The 15,272-nt window shown below is 44.2% G+C and overlaps 1 long non-coding RNA gene across 1 annotated transcript; it reads right to left on the reverse strand.

The window, feature by feature from the left end:
* Positions 1-13,431: 13,431 nt before the first annotated feature.
* On the reverse strand, positions 13,432-15,260 carry LOC118007770. The gene is made up of 2 exons (XR_004678484.1): positions 15,203-15,260; positions 13,432-13,637 (listed from the first exon to the last, which is right to left on the reverse strand). It is a non-coding gene; the product is annotated as an uncharacterized LOC118007770 (long non-coding RNA).
* Positions 15,261-15,272: the final 12 nt, after the last annotated feature.

A 15,272-nucleotide genomic window follows, 5' to 3' on the forward strand; every position in this document is an offset into this window, starting at 1 on the left:
AGGGGTAGCAGATCCATGGGAGGTTAGTCTCCTGACAAAACTTTGCTAAGGTTCCCTTGAGGGTGCAATTCATTCACTCTACTTTCCATGAACTTTGGGATTGGCAAGCAGTGTGGAGTCTCCAGGTGATGTTGAGAGATTTGGTCAAGACCTGTACAATGTCTACCACAAATGCGGGCCCATTGTCACTATGGATTGTTAATGGCAGGCCGAACCGGGGCATGATCTCCTGCAAGAGGACTTTAGCTACTTCCCGGCTTTGCTCCATTCTGGTTGGGAAGGCTTTGACCCACCCAAAGTATGTGCATACTATTACTAGGAGATATCTGAACCCCCTGCTAGGCTGCACATCTGTCAAGTCTACCTCTAGATCTTTGAAGGGGGTTGCTCCCATCCTCTGGACACCTGGCAGGGACCGTGGTGCAGACCAAGCATTATTTTTAGCACATGTTATGCACCATTCACTCTTTGCTCAGCATAGTGCTGGCAGTTGACTGATGTAGTAGTGCTTCTTGAGAAGGACCTCTAATGCAGTTTCTTCCAGATGAGTGAGTTGGTGGTGCTTCTTGACTAGATGCCCTCCAGTTGCTGTTGAAACGAAGACGTGCCTGTCTGACATCATCCACCATCCCTTTTCAGTCAGGGTGGCCCCCTCAGCCATGGCCCATTCTTCTTCCTTTTTAGTGTAACTGGGCAGAGGGACTTCTTCCGGGGGTGTCAGGGCCATGGTGAGGGAAGGGGCTCTGTCCATGTCCTCACTGGCTGTAGTCTTGGCTGCCTCATCTGCCAGATGATTTCCCCATGCTATGGGGTCTTCTCCTTTCTGGTGTCCCTTACAGTGCAGGATTGCTACTTCCTTTGGAAGCCAGACAGCTTTGATGAGTCTCAATATCTCCTCTTTGTTTTTGATAGCTTTTCCTGCAGCAGTTAGCAGTCCCCTTTCCTTGTAGATGGCTCCATGTATATGTACAGTAGCGAAGGCATACTGAGAGTCAGTATAGATGTTAACTCACTTGCCCTCACTGAGGATGAGGGCTTGGACTAAGGCATATAATTCAGCCCATTGAGCAAACCATCCAGCTGGTAATGCCTTAACTTCTAGGACTTTAGTGGTTGTGGTTAGTGCATAACCCGCTTTCCAGTCATCCTCTTGTAGGTAACTGCTGCCATTGCTGAACACCGTGAGCTCTGGATTCTTTATGGCTTGATCCTGCAGATCTGGACGGCTCACATAGATTTCAACAGTTACCTCAGAGCAGTCATGGTCTGGTTCCCCCTCTTCTGTGGGGAGAAAGGTTGCTGGGTTTAATGTCTTTACTGTTTAAAGGGTGACCCCCGGGTTTTCACAGAGGAGCCCTTGGTACTGTGCTAGCTGAGAGTTGGAAAGGAAGCGGTGCCCCTGTGCATTCATGAAGGACACAACTGCGTGAGGGACCTTGATGTTAAGTTCTTGACCCAGGGTGAGTTTGTCCACCTCCTTGATGAGTAGGACTGTGGCTGCCAGCGCCATGAGACACGGTGGCCATCCCACTGCCACAGGGTCCAGCTTCTTTGACAGGTATGTAACTGGCCATTGCCAGGGCCCAACAGTCTGGGTGAGTACTCCGAGCGCTATTTTTTCCTTTTCATGCACAAAGAGATTAAAGGGTTTTTCTACATCTGGTAGGCCCAGGGCTGAAGCCCACCCCAGGGCAGTCTTTATCTCTGTGAAGGCAGCTTCTGCTTCTTCAGCCCAGGCAGGGGGTTCTCGATCTAGTCCCCCTAAGAGATCATAGAGGGGTCTTGCTATTGCTGAGAACCCAGGGATCCAGATGAGGCAGAATCCTGAAGCCCCCAGGAATTCTCATAGGCCCCTTTTTGTCTGGGGCTGTGGCAGGGAGATGATGACTTTCTTTCTCTCTGGCCCTAGTTCTCTCTTCCCTTGGGTGAGGAGGAAACCAAGGTATCGGACCTGTTGTTGGCAGATTTGTGCCTTCTTCCATGAGACTCAGTATCCCAAGTCTGAGAGGAGGTGCAGGAGGGTCTTTGTGCCTTTTATGCAGTCTTCTTGTGTGTCACTGGCAAGGAGGAGGTCATCCACATACCAGAGGAGGGTACATCGTGTGGCCTCTCTTGGGAAGCTGACGAGTCCACAGCCAGCACTTCCCCAAAGAGGGCTGGTGAGGTTTTAAACCCCTGCGGGAGGCGCGTCCAAGTCAGTTGCATCGGGCGCCCTGTATCAGGTTCAGTCCATTGAAAGGCAAACAGTGGTTGGCTCTGGGGAGCCAAGCAGAGGCAGAAGAAGGCATCCTTTAAATCTAGGCAAGTGAGCCATCTGGCCAACCCTGGGGTTTGGCTGAGGAAGGTGTATGGATTCGGGACCACTGGGTGCAGAGAGTTGGTCACCTTGTTGATGGCCCACAGGTCTTGAACTGGTCTGTATCCCCCTCCTGGCTTCTTGACTGGCAAGAATGGGATATTCCAGGATGACTGGCACTTGATTAGAATACGTGCTCCTTTGAGTTTGGCCAGATGTTCTTGGATGCCAATCTTAGCTTCTTGTGGAAGGGAGTATTGCCTTTGCCTCTGAGATTGGGCTCCTGGGATCAGTTCAACAATGATAGGGGCCCAATTCTGGGCTAGTCCAGGTGGGTTGTCTTCAGCCCATACTGAAGGGAAGGCGAATCTGAACTCCGACGGGCTGCTCAGTTGGGCCTGGGCACAGAATAGCCTTCATTCTTCTTCCCTTGGCATGGTAGTTGCTAGTACCCCATCTCCTCTTGCCTTGGGTTCAATCAGATGCTAGTGTGTCTGGTGGGCTCAAAGGTTATCTGAGCCCCAAGCTTAGAGAGTATGTCTCAGCCCAGGAGAGGGATGGGGCAATCAAGCAGATGAAGGAATTCATGTCAGACCTTGTGGGCCCCGAGTTCACACTGGTGAGCCTGGCAAAAGGGCTGTTGTATCGCCCGCATCCCAGTGGCCCCACAGATGGTCGCAGTCTTTTTGCTGAAAGGGGCCACTGGGGAGGTGACAACAGAGTGCTTGGCGCCAGTATCAACCATAAAAGTCACTAGTTGGCCCCCTACTTTCATTCTGACTGTGGGCTCATGGGGGCCAAGGGGGAAAGAGCCTGGTCTCCCTCAGTCTGAGTCTATTCTCACAAGGCCTATGAAGTCCTCCTCTCGGGGTTCTTCCCTGTAGCGGCTGGACTTTTGAGCCCTTCCCCGGTTGAGACATTCGTTTTTCCAATGCCCTTTCTCCTTACAGTAGGCACATTGATCCTTTGCCAAGGGGATTCTGGGTCTCCTCCCTTTTGGTGGTCGGGATCTCCCCGCCTTTGTGTCGTCCTTTTCTTTCAGGGCAGCGGTGAGGAGGCTGACTTTCTTTTTCATCTTTTCGTCAGCTTCCCTTTTAGCTGTGACCTCCCTGTTCATGTAGACCTTAATGGCAATCTCTATTAGTTGGGTGATTTTCATCCCTGTGAAATGCTCTAGTGTCTGAAGTTTGCTTTGGATGTCTGGTGCAGCCTGAGCCACGATGGAGGTGTTTACCATCTGTTGGCTTTCCTGTGCCCTGGGGCCAAATGGAGTGTACATCCTGTAGGCTTCACATAGTCTTTTGTAGCAGTCCCTGAGGGACTCCCCTGGTTGTTGAGTGACCAAGGATACCTTAATCATGTTCATGGGTTTCTTAGCTCCTGTCCAGATTCTCCAGAGGACGGCCTCCTGGTATCAGCGGATGTGGGCCTGTCCCTCATCCATGGTAAAGTCCCATGCTGGGCATTCCTTGGGTGGGGCTGTGTTAGCCCAGGCTGTAGGGTCAATGACTCCCACTGGTGTGTGCTCTTCTAGGCACTGCCATGCTTCTCTCATTATTCTCCTCCTCTCTTCTGTGTTAAACAGGGTATGGAGTAACTGTTGGCAGTCTTCCCAGGTTGGCCAATGAGTCTGGAAGAGGGATTCCATGAGGTCTACCATAGCCTGTGGTTTCTCAGAGTAGGAAGGAGTGTTGCGTTTCCAGTTGAGGTCGGTGGGGGAGAAAGGTTGATAATACATCATGGAACAACCAAGTTTGACTGTCCTGTCTTCATCGCCCCTCTCAGGTTCCTGCATCTCTCGTACCGGCATTTGGAGGGTGCTTGCACCCGGCCTGGGGCACAGCCTGGCTGCTGATCCCAGAGAGACTGGATCCTCTGGGCCCTGGGTGGTGGGGAGACTGATGGTGGTGGACTGTCTGGAACTGGGGGTGCATAACTTTGGGGTTCATATGGTGGAGGCAGGATTGGTTCATCTTTGGATCTCCAGCTAGAATCTGTGGAGGCTGGGGCTTCTGTCAGTCTTCTTTGGGCCACTTGGATGAGGTGACTAAGACCCTGGCCTGTCCCTGTCTATTGCAAGCAAATCGCACCCAAGGGGGAATGGTCTGGGCAACTCCTAGCCAGGAGTCAAAGTATGGGAATTGGTCAGGGTGTCCTGGTTCTCCTCTTATGACTCGCCCCACTTGATGGATCATTGGGACATCCAATGTCCCTTCTGAAGGCCACCCGACATTAAATGTGGGTCATTCCAATTCACATAGGGTTCTCAGTTTGCCAGGATTCATCCTGGCTCCATAGTCTCCGGAGAACCTCTTCTTGAAATTTTTGATCATGGTCTCGAGGACCGTGGGTTTACTCTGTCCTGACCCCATGGTGATATTCCTGTGCAATGATGCAGAGACAGACAAGGGGGGGGGTTTGCCTCCTGAGGTGAGGAGACCAATCAGATGCCCTTGTGGCCATGTCCTGAAGGAGCTTAGGTGAGGCTTAGCCATAGCGGTCTCAGCATTGTGACTTATGATCGGAAACTATTCCGATGCCACCCTGGGTTGTATGCCATTCACCACGGAATCTCAGATGGGGCCAATCAGACTCCATAGGCTTCTGGGGACCTTAAGGGTGGCCGCCCATGGAGCCACAGAATCAGTTCACCTGGTGGTAGTCAGGTCGGACTGCACACTCACTCACACATTCACTCCAGAGGTTATTACATTCCCTCCCTGGGAATCCCTACCTGTGAGACCTCTATAAGGTCTCCGGGAGGTGATCAGGCTCCCCTTCCACCCCAACAGGTGGGTCTGTCTGGGTCTGGGGTCCCAGGCCTTACTGTGATCTGACGTCGGGACTGGGTCCTCACCTGCCAAGTCTCCTGGAGTCCGGTGGGAACAGCGGAGCGGGGCCGGTCCAAAGCGACCAGGCAGGAGACTACTGAATATTAGGCAGGGCACTCCTTCTCCATTATGATCTATTGTTCTGTCACAGCCCTGCCATTGACCCCAAACCGGTGGCAACAATGGGCCAACGCAGCTGGGTTTCCCGGTCAGGTACCAAATGTTATGGAACCTGGATTGGATTGCCTGATGGAAGAACCAGGTGGCACTTGGAGATCCTTGGAGGATAGGAGGTTTATTTAATGCTGGCAGGCTCAGAGGAAAATGATCTCCAAAGGTCTGAGCCCTGAACAAACAAAAGGGGTAATTTATACACTTCTACTTCCACATACTTGGCACTTTTGGCGCGTGCAGGAAGCAGGGCAGGGAGAAGAACCAGGAAGAGCCCCAGGGCAGAGACTGGGACTCCCTTGCTGGCTCGGTTGCCCATCTTAGGACACAGATTTTTCCTCTTCAGGGACAGAGAGCTTTCAGCCTCATCTCTAATTATTTTTCCCTTATAGAAGCTGTGGCTGAGTTAAAGCAGAGGGAGGGATCAGAGGGCATGGAGGGCGAGTGTGGCTCTGTAACCATTAGAAAGGCTTTGTATTGGGAGGGGGCGGAGCAAGATGGCAGAGGAGTAGGAGACCTGGATTTCGTCTCCTCTCAGGAATTCAGCTGGATAGGGATCAAACCATTCTGAACACCTACAAACTCAACAGGAGATCGAAGAAAAGAAGAGCAACAACTCTCTCATCAGAAAAGCGACCACTTTCTGGAAGGTAGGACGTGCGGAGAAGTGAATCTGAGGCGATATTCGGGAGGATAGACGGCGGGGGAGGGGCCTCCGTCGGCCGCTTCTGGCAAGTGATAGAACCGGGGAGCACAAAATCGGAACTTTTAAAAGTCTGCTCCGCTGAGGGACGTCACTCTGGTGGCTAAGCGGGGGGTGGATCCCTCCGGGACAGTGTGGTCTCAGGACCCTCGGGGTCGCAGAAAGACCGGGGGTGCCTGAGTGCGGCAGAGCTCCCAGGTATCGGAGCAGGGAAGCCGGCTGCAGAGGCGGAGCCCAGGCGTGGGCTCTCAGCTCAGGGTTGCCATACACCGTGATCCGCGGCACAGTCGGGCCCCTGCTCCTCAAGCAGGGACCCAACAAGCGGCAGATCCGGGGAGACTCACCTTCCTCCCCCGGGAGGAGCCGCGCGGGAGTGCACCACAGGGATCTGCTGGGTTTGGAGACTCCAACCGGGGTCCGGTGCCAGAGATAGAGGCGCGCGGTCGCAGGCCGGGCGAGCACGGAGTGCGGCCGGAGAGCGGGGAGACGGGAGTGACTGACGGCTTTTCTCTGGGGGCTCACTGAGGAGCGGGGCCCCGAGTTCTCGGCTCCTCTGGGGCAGAGATTGGGAGGCCGCCATTTTCACTCTCCGCCTCCAAAGCTGTAGGGAAAGCTCGCAGGGAACAAAAGCCCCGGAGAGCAAACCCGAGCAGATTACTTAGCCGGGAGGGGGCAAGGGCGGGGCAATTCCGCCTCCGGCAGAGACATTTGGAAACCACGGCAACAGGCCCCTCCCCAGAAGATCAGCGAGAACAGCCGGCCAAGACCAAGTTTACTGATCAATGAGAACGGCAGAACTCCAGCGCCAGGGGACTACTGCACATAGAATTCATGGCTTTTTTACCATGATTCTTTAGTCTTTTAAAGTTAATTTTTTTTAACTGTCTTTTTGTCTTATTATTTCTTTTTGAATTTTTCTTTTTCCCTTTTTCAACCAACATCTTATCAATCCCTTTAAAAAAAAAAAAGTTTTTATTTTTCATTTTTAGAGTCATATTCTATCCCTTCATAGTAGTTACCCATATTTTTGGCTTATATATATAAGTTGTTCTCTCTTTAAAATTTTGAGATAGTTTCTTCTAACAGATTAAAGTATACCCTAAATCTCTAGTATATGGTGCTTTCTATTCCCCTGCCTGATCACATCCTCTCCCTTTTTTTTTCTCTTTTTCTTTTTTCTTTTTTTAAATCCTCTTCTTTCTTTTTTCAAACAACTTCTTATCAATTCCTTTTATAACATTTTTTATAATTTCCATTTTTACAGTCATATTCCATCCCTTCATCATATCAACCCTTATTTTTGTACATATATAAGTTTTTCTTTCTTTAAAATTTTGGGAGGCACTTTCTTCAAAAAGACCAAAATACACCCCAACTCTAGTGTGTGGTACTGACCTATATACCATATAGATCATATTTGATCACATTCTGGTTTTCCTTTTGTTGTTGTTGTTTTGTTTTGTTTGTTTTTGTTTTTATCTTTTTTTTTTTTCTTTTTTCTCTCTTTCCCTTTCTTATCCCACTGCTTCAGGTCTTTTCTGATTTGTTTAGAGCATATTTTCTGGGGACGTGGTTACTCTGCTAGCATTTTGTTCTCTCATTAATCTATTCTCCTCTGCAAAAAATGACAAGACGGAAAAAATCACCTCAACAAAAAGAACAAGAGGTAGTACCGACTGCCAGGGACCTACTCAATACGGACATTAGTATGATGTCAGATCTAGAGTTCAGAATCATCACTTTAAAGATACTAGCTGGGCTTGAAAAAAATATGGAAGTTATTAGAGAAACCCTTTCTGGAGAAGTAAAAGAGCTAAAATCCAACCAAGTAGAAATCAAAAAGGCTATTAATGAGGTGCAATCAAAAATGGGGGCGCTAACTGCTAGAATAAATGAGGCAGAAGAGAGAATCAGTAATATAGAAGATGAAATGATGGAAAATAAAGAAGCTGAGAAAAAGAGAGATAACTACTGGATCACGAGGGCAGAATTCGAGAGATAAGCGATACCATAAGACGAAACAACATTAGAATAATTGGGATCCCAGAAGAAGAAGAAAGAGAGAGAGGGCCAGAAGGTATAATGGAGCAAATTATAGCAGAGAACTTCCCTAATTTGGGGAAAGAAACAGGCATGAAAATCCAAGAAGCACAGAGAACCCCTCTCAAAATCAATAAAAATAGGTCAACTCCCCGACATCTAATAGTAAAACTTACGAGTCTCATAGACAAAGAGAAAATCCTGAAAGCAGCTCGGGAGAAGAGATATGTAACCTACAATGGCAGAAACATTAGATTGGCAACAGACCTATCCACAGAGACCTGGCAGGCCAGAAAGGACTGGCAGGATATATTCAGAGCACTAAATGAGAAAAATATGCAGCCAAGAATACTCTATCCAGCTAGGCAGTCATTGAAAATTGAAGGAGAGATAAAAAGCTTCCAGGACAAACAAAAACTAAAGGAATTTGCAAACACAAAACCAGCCCTACAGGAAATCTTGAAAGGGGTCCTCTAAGGAAAGAGAGACCCTAAAAGCAACATAGACCAGAAAGGAACACAGACAATATATGGTAACAGTCACCTTACAGGCAATACAATGGCACTAAATTCCTATCTTTCAATAGTTACCCTGAATGTAAATGGGCTAAACGCCCCAATCAAAAGACACAGGCTATCAGACTGGATTAAAAAACAAGACCCATTGATATGCTGTCTGCAAGGGACTCATTTTAGAACCAAAGACACACCCAGATTGAAAGTGAGGGGGTGGAAAACCATTTACCATGCTAATGGACACCAAAAGAAAGCTGGGGTGGCAATCCTTATATCAGACAAAGTAGATTTTAAACCAAAGACTGTAATAAGAGATGAGGAAGGGCCCTACATCCTACTTAAAGGATCTATCCAACAAGAAGATCTAACAATTGTAAATATATATGCCCCTAACATGGGAGCAGCCAATTATATAAGGCAATTAATAACAAAAGCAAAGAAACACATCAACAACAATACAATAATAGTGGGGGACTTTAACATCCCCCTCACTGAAATGGACAGATCGTCTAAGCAAAAGATCAACAAGGAAATAAAGACTTTACATGACACACTGGACCAAATGGACTTCACAGACATATTCAGAACATTCCACCCCAAAGCAACGGAATACACATTCTTCTCTAGTGCCCATGGAACATTCTCCAGAATAGATCACATCCTAGGTCATAAATCAGGTCTCAACCGGTACCAAAAGATTGGGATCATTCCCTGCCTATTTTCAGACCACAATGCTTTGAAACTAGAACTCAATCACAAGAGGAAAGTCAGAAAGAACTCAAATACATGGAGGCTAAGGAGCATCCTACTGAAGAATGAATGGGTCAACCAGGAAATTAAAGAAGAATTAAAAAAATACATGGAAACCAATGAAAATGAAAACAGAACTGTGCAAAATCTTTGGGATGCAGCAAAGGCAGTCCTGAGAGGAAAGTATATAGCAATACAAGCCTTTCTCAAGAAACAAGAAAGGTCTCAAGTACACAACCTAACCCTACACCTAAAGGAGCTGGAGAAAGAACAGCAAATAAAGCCTAAACCCAGCAGGAGAAGAGAAATCATAAAGATCAGAGCAGAAATCAATGAAATAGAAACTAAAAGAACAGTAGAACAGATCAACAAAACTAGGAGCTGGTTCTTTGAAAGAATTAACAAGATTGATAAACCCCTGGCCAGACTGATCAAAAAGAGAAGAGAAATGACCCAAATCAACAAAATCATGAATGAAAGAGGAGAGATCACAACCAACACCAAAGAAATACAAACAATTATAAGAACATATTATGAGCAACTCTATGCCAGCAAATTAGATAACCTGGAAGAGATGGATGCATTCCTAGAGATGTATCAACTACCAAAACTGAACCAGGATGAAATAGAAAACCTGAACAGACCTATAATCACTAAGGAAATTGAAGCAGTCATCAAAAATCTCCCAAAAAACAAAAGCCCAGGGCCAGATGGCTTCCCAGGGGAATTCTACCAAACCTTTCAAGAAGAATTAATACCTATTCTTCTGAAACTGTTCCAAAAAATAGAAATGGAAGGAAAACTTCCAAACTCATTTTATGAGGCCAGCATTACCTTGATCCCAAAACCAAAGACCCCATCAAAAAGGAGAATTACAGACCAATATCCCTGATGAATATGGATGCAAAAATTCTCACCAAAATACTAGCCAATAGGATCCAACAGTACATTAAAAGGATTATTCACCACGACCAAGTAGGATTTATCCCTGGGCTGCAAGGTTGGTTCAACATCCGCAAATCAATCAATGTGATACAATACATTAACAAAAGAAAGAACAAGAAACATATGATCCTCTCAATAGATGCAGAAAAAGCTTTTGACAAAGTACAGCATCCTTTCTTGATCAAAACTCTTCAGAGTATAGGGATAGAGGTTACATACCTCAATATCATAAAAGCCATCTATGAAAAACCTACAGCAAATATCATTCTCAATGGGGAAAAACTGAGAGCTTTCCCCCTAAGGTCAGGAATGCGGCAGGGATGTCCACTATCACCACTGCTATTCAACATAGTATTGGAAGTCCTAGCCACAGCAATCAGACAACAAAAAGAAATCAAAGGCATCCAAATTGGCAAAGAAGAAGTCAAACTCTCACTCTTTGCAGATGATATGATACTTTATGTGGAAAACCCAAAAGACTCCACCCCAAAACTGCTAGAACTCATACAGGAATTCAGTAAAGTGGCAGGATATAAAATCAATGCACAGAAGTCAGTGGCTTTCCTATACACCAACAACAAGACAGAAGAAAGAGAAATTAAGGAGTCCATCCCATTTACAATTGCACCCAAAACCATAAGATACCTAGGAATAAATCTAACCAAAGAGACAAAGGATCTATACTCAGAAAACTATAAAATACTCATGAAAGAAATTGAGGAAGACACAAAGAAATGGAAAAACGTTCCATGCTCATGGATTGGAAGAACAAATATTGTGAAGATGTCAATGCTACCTAGAGCAATCTACACATTCAATGCAATCCCCATCAAAATAGCATCCACTTTTTTCAAAGAAATGGAACAAATCATCCTAAAATTTGTATGGAACCAGAAAAGACCCCGCATAGCCAGAGGAATATTGAAAAAGAAAAGCAAAGCCGGCGGCATCACAATTCCGGACTTCAAGCTCTATTACAAAGCTGTCATTATCAAGACGGCATGGTACTGGCACAAAAACAGACACATAGATCAGTGGAACAGAATAGAGAGCCCAGAAATGGACCCTCAACTCTATGGTCAACTCATCTTTGACAAAGCAGGAAAGAATGTCCAGTGGAAAAAAGCCAGTCTCTTCAACAAATGGTGTTGGGAAAATTGGATAGCCACATGCAGAAGAATGAACCTGGACCATTTCCTTACACCACACACAAAAATAGACTCAAAATGGTTGAAAGACCTCAATGTGAGACAGGAGTCCATCAAAATCCTAAAGGAGAACACAGGCAGCAACCTCTTTGACCTCAGCCGAAGCAACTTCTTCCTAGAAACATCGCCAAAGGCAAGGGAAGCAAGGGCAAAAATGAACTATTGGGACTTCATCAAGATAAAAAGCTTTTGCAAAGCAAAGGAAACAGTCAACAAAACCAAAAGACAACCAACAGAATGGGAGAAGATATTTGCAAATGACATATTAGATAAAGGGCTAGTATCCAAAATCTATAAAGAACTCATCAAACTCAACACCCAAAGAACAAAGAATCCAATCAAGAAATGGGCAGAAGACATGAACAGACATTTTTCCAAAGAAGACATCCAAATGGCCAACAGACACATGAAAAAGTGCTCAATATCGCTCAGCATCAGGGAAATCCAAATCAAAACCTCAATGAGATACCACCTCACACCAGTCAGAATGGCTAAAATTAACAAGTCAGGAAATGACAGATGTTGGCGGGGATGCGGAGAAAGGGGAACCCTCCTACACTGTTGGTGGGAATGCAAGCTGGTGCAGCCACTCTGGAAAACTGTATGGAGGTTCCTCAAAAAGTTGAAAATAGAGCTACCATATGATCCAGCAATTGCACTACTGGGTATTTACCCCAAAGATACAAAAGTAGGGATCCGAAGGGGTACGTGTACCCCGATGTTTATAGCAGCAATGTCCACAATAGCCAAACTGTGGAAAGAGCCAAGATGTCCATCGACAGATGAATGGATAAAGAAGATGTGGTATATATATACAATGGAATATTATGCAGCCATCAAAAGGAATGAGATCTTGCCATTTGCAACGACGTGGATGGAACTGGAGGGTATTATGTTGAGTGAAATAAGTGAAAAAGAGAAAGACATGTATCATATGATCTCACTGATATGAGGAATTCTTAATCGCAGGAATCAAACTGAGGGTTGTTGGAGTGGGGGGTAAGCACTGTGAATTGTGCAGGACTGTTGAATCTCAGATCTGTACCTCTGAAACAAATAATGTAATATATGTTAAGAAAAAAAAAAAGAAGAAGAAGAAGAAGAAGGTAGCGGGAGGGGAAGAATGAGGCGGGGGAAATCGGAGGGGTGGACGAACCATGAGAGACGATGGACTCTGAAAAACAAACAGGGTTCTAGAGGGGAGGGGGGTGGGAGGATGGGTTAGCCTGGTGGTGGGTATTGAGGAGGGCACGTTCTGCATGGAGCACTGGGTGTTGTGCACAAACAATGAATCATGGAACGCTTCATCTAAAACTAATGATGTAATGTATGGGGATTAACATTAGAATAAAAAAAAAGTAAAAAAAAAAAAAAAGGCTTTGTATTTACTTCTAATTTTGTGTGGCATGGTGGCTGACTGTGTCTTATGCAATCAAACTTCCCATGTTTTCAGATGACTCAATGATCTATGTCAGGTGGCAACACCTTAATTGCCAACATCATATATTTTAGCCTTAGACCATGTCTTGACTCAGCAACCACAGTCACATTAACTTTCAGTAAAATTGTGGGTATTGCACCATCAGGCTGACTTGGCTTACATAGCAGTAAACTTTATTTGAGAAATTCACCATAACTGCTGCCTCATTAGGAAGATATTATCTCTTATTTTCTCACATATTTGCATCATAAGAACTGGGGTTTTTCAAGGGAGGTGGGATTGATCAACAAGAGCTTATATACATTTCTTTGGTTCAGTTTCTCATTCTTATTGGTTAATGTCATTAGTAAAATCTTGGGTAGTAAGAGCCTGAGTACTATTCAAAGACTCATTTATGGTACACACAGGAATTTGTCTTAGAAAATCCCTCCAAGAGGGTCAAAACACCCTTATGCACACAGTAACCACTTCAAAAGCCAACCAACCAAGCAAAAAGTAACTGAAATATTTGCTGTTATCTCCAAATGAATCTAAGGTTTGTATGTTCATGTAAAGGAAGGGCTGAATCATAAGATAGCCCACCGATTTACATTCTTCAGGTTTAAGCATTCTTTGCCTAACCCTTTCATCTCCATAGCCAACTAGCAGAAGTTCTAAGGATTCTCCAGTTTCTGCTTTTGATTCTTGTGATGTCCTTCCTTTTAACTCTCAGTGTCATTGTGTGTACACTCTGTTACCTAAAAAACAAAAACTTCTGCTTACCCAGGATCAATATTAGTGCTATTTGATACAATAGAATGGGCCCGAGTCTAATGAACAGATTGAGGAGCAAGTTGCCTCACTAGGAGTTCAATTAGCAAGAAACAATGCATAGTTCCAGCCTCTGTCATTGATCCTACATCCTGGTACTCATCCTGGAACCAATTCCTCAAATTGTCCTCATTAACCTTTTATTTTTCACATCAAGAATGACAGGTGGAGGATCAGCAATTTCACTCTAAATTCCTGAGACCCGCATACCACAGGGTGATGTGAAATAGGCATTTGACATATATGTACACAGTAGACTGCATTACAGGAAAGGAAACCAGTTTAATTAACCTAATATTTTATAATGAGTAGGAAACATGCCTTTTAAGATTTTTTCCTCTGGAAGGAGACATTAATATTTATTAGATTTCAGTTAAGTATCCCTGCCCATTGCTACACAGAGAAATACTATCCCATCTTAAAAATATGTTTGTTATTCACACAAACAAAAAACGTTCAGTGCCTTGCTTGAAAAACTTAAACATGAGAAATCCATACAGAATTGTCTTCCAACAAAGTAAAAGAGGAAAACTGCTCTAAACATGCCATCTTCAAAAACACTAGATAATGGCAAATTTATCTCAAATTGAACTCCCACCAACAGGGTATAGGATCTCCCACTTGTTTATCTGGTTGACAATACATATTGTCAAAATTCATACAGATTGCTGATCTGATACATATGAAATTGTATATCATTTAAATTTCCATCTCTCTCTCTAATTACTGGTGAGACACACGAAACCAAGAAATAATTATTAAGCGCCTACTATATGCCAGATACTATTTTAAGTATTTGAGATACATCAGTGAAAAAAAAGGAGGAAAAACACACATTACAGAGCTTATATTCTGAGGAGGGGGAAAAAAACTTATTAACTAAGTAAATTATAGAGAATTTTTGGAGAGAACATATGTTATTGAAAAGAAAAAAATAATGGGAAGCAGTTTAAAATAATGAATGTTTATTGACCATAGGACCTCCTATTTTTGAAATATCTGTTAATATTTTTTACCAAGTTCTCTAATGGGCTGTTAGTTTTATTCTAATTTAATACATATTTTATTCATTCATTTTAACTATCAAAGTTTACCCTAATCTTATTTTGCCCCACGTTGTAGAGAATGATTTTAGGTATTAGAAAATTAAAGTCTATAGAATCAAATTTAACAAATTTTTCAATATTTGTGGATTTTCTGCATTAAGCAAATATTTTCCCATTTGCATGGGGGAAAAAACATTTCCTTACAAGTTATTATTTTCCAAAAATAAGTATTAACTATTTTCCATTTGAAATTTTAGTATAATATGTAATAAAGGGATTAAAATTTACTTATTGGCAAACAGAAAACACATTAATACTGAAATAGTTATTGAATAAAATGTTTTTTCATCATTCATCTCATACGTCACCTCTGTTATGATTCAACTTTTCTATATGAAAATCTATTTCTATGTCTCTACTTTGTTTCCCTGATGTATGTGACCTACCTTTTATCTTCTTTGAAGTCCAAACAGACAACTCTCCAGAGTTGCAAGAGTGCTCCTGTTAAAATATGAG

The sequence above is a fragment of the Mirounga leonina genome, unplaced genomic scaffold, assembly GCF_011800145.1.
Source record: "Mirounga leonina isolate KUSES-001 unplaced genomic scaffold, KU_Mleo_1.0 Mir_100873, whole genome shotgun sequence".
In the NCBI taxonomy this organism is placed as follows: domain Eukaryota; kingdom Metazoa; phylum Chordata; class Mammalia; order Carnivora; family Phocidae; genus Mirounga; species Mirounga leonina.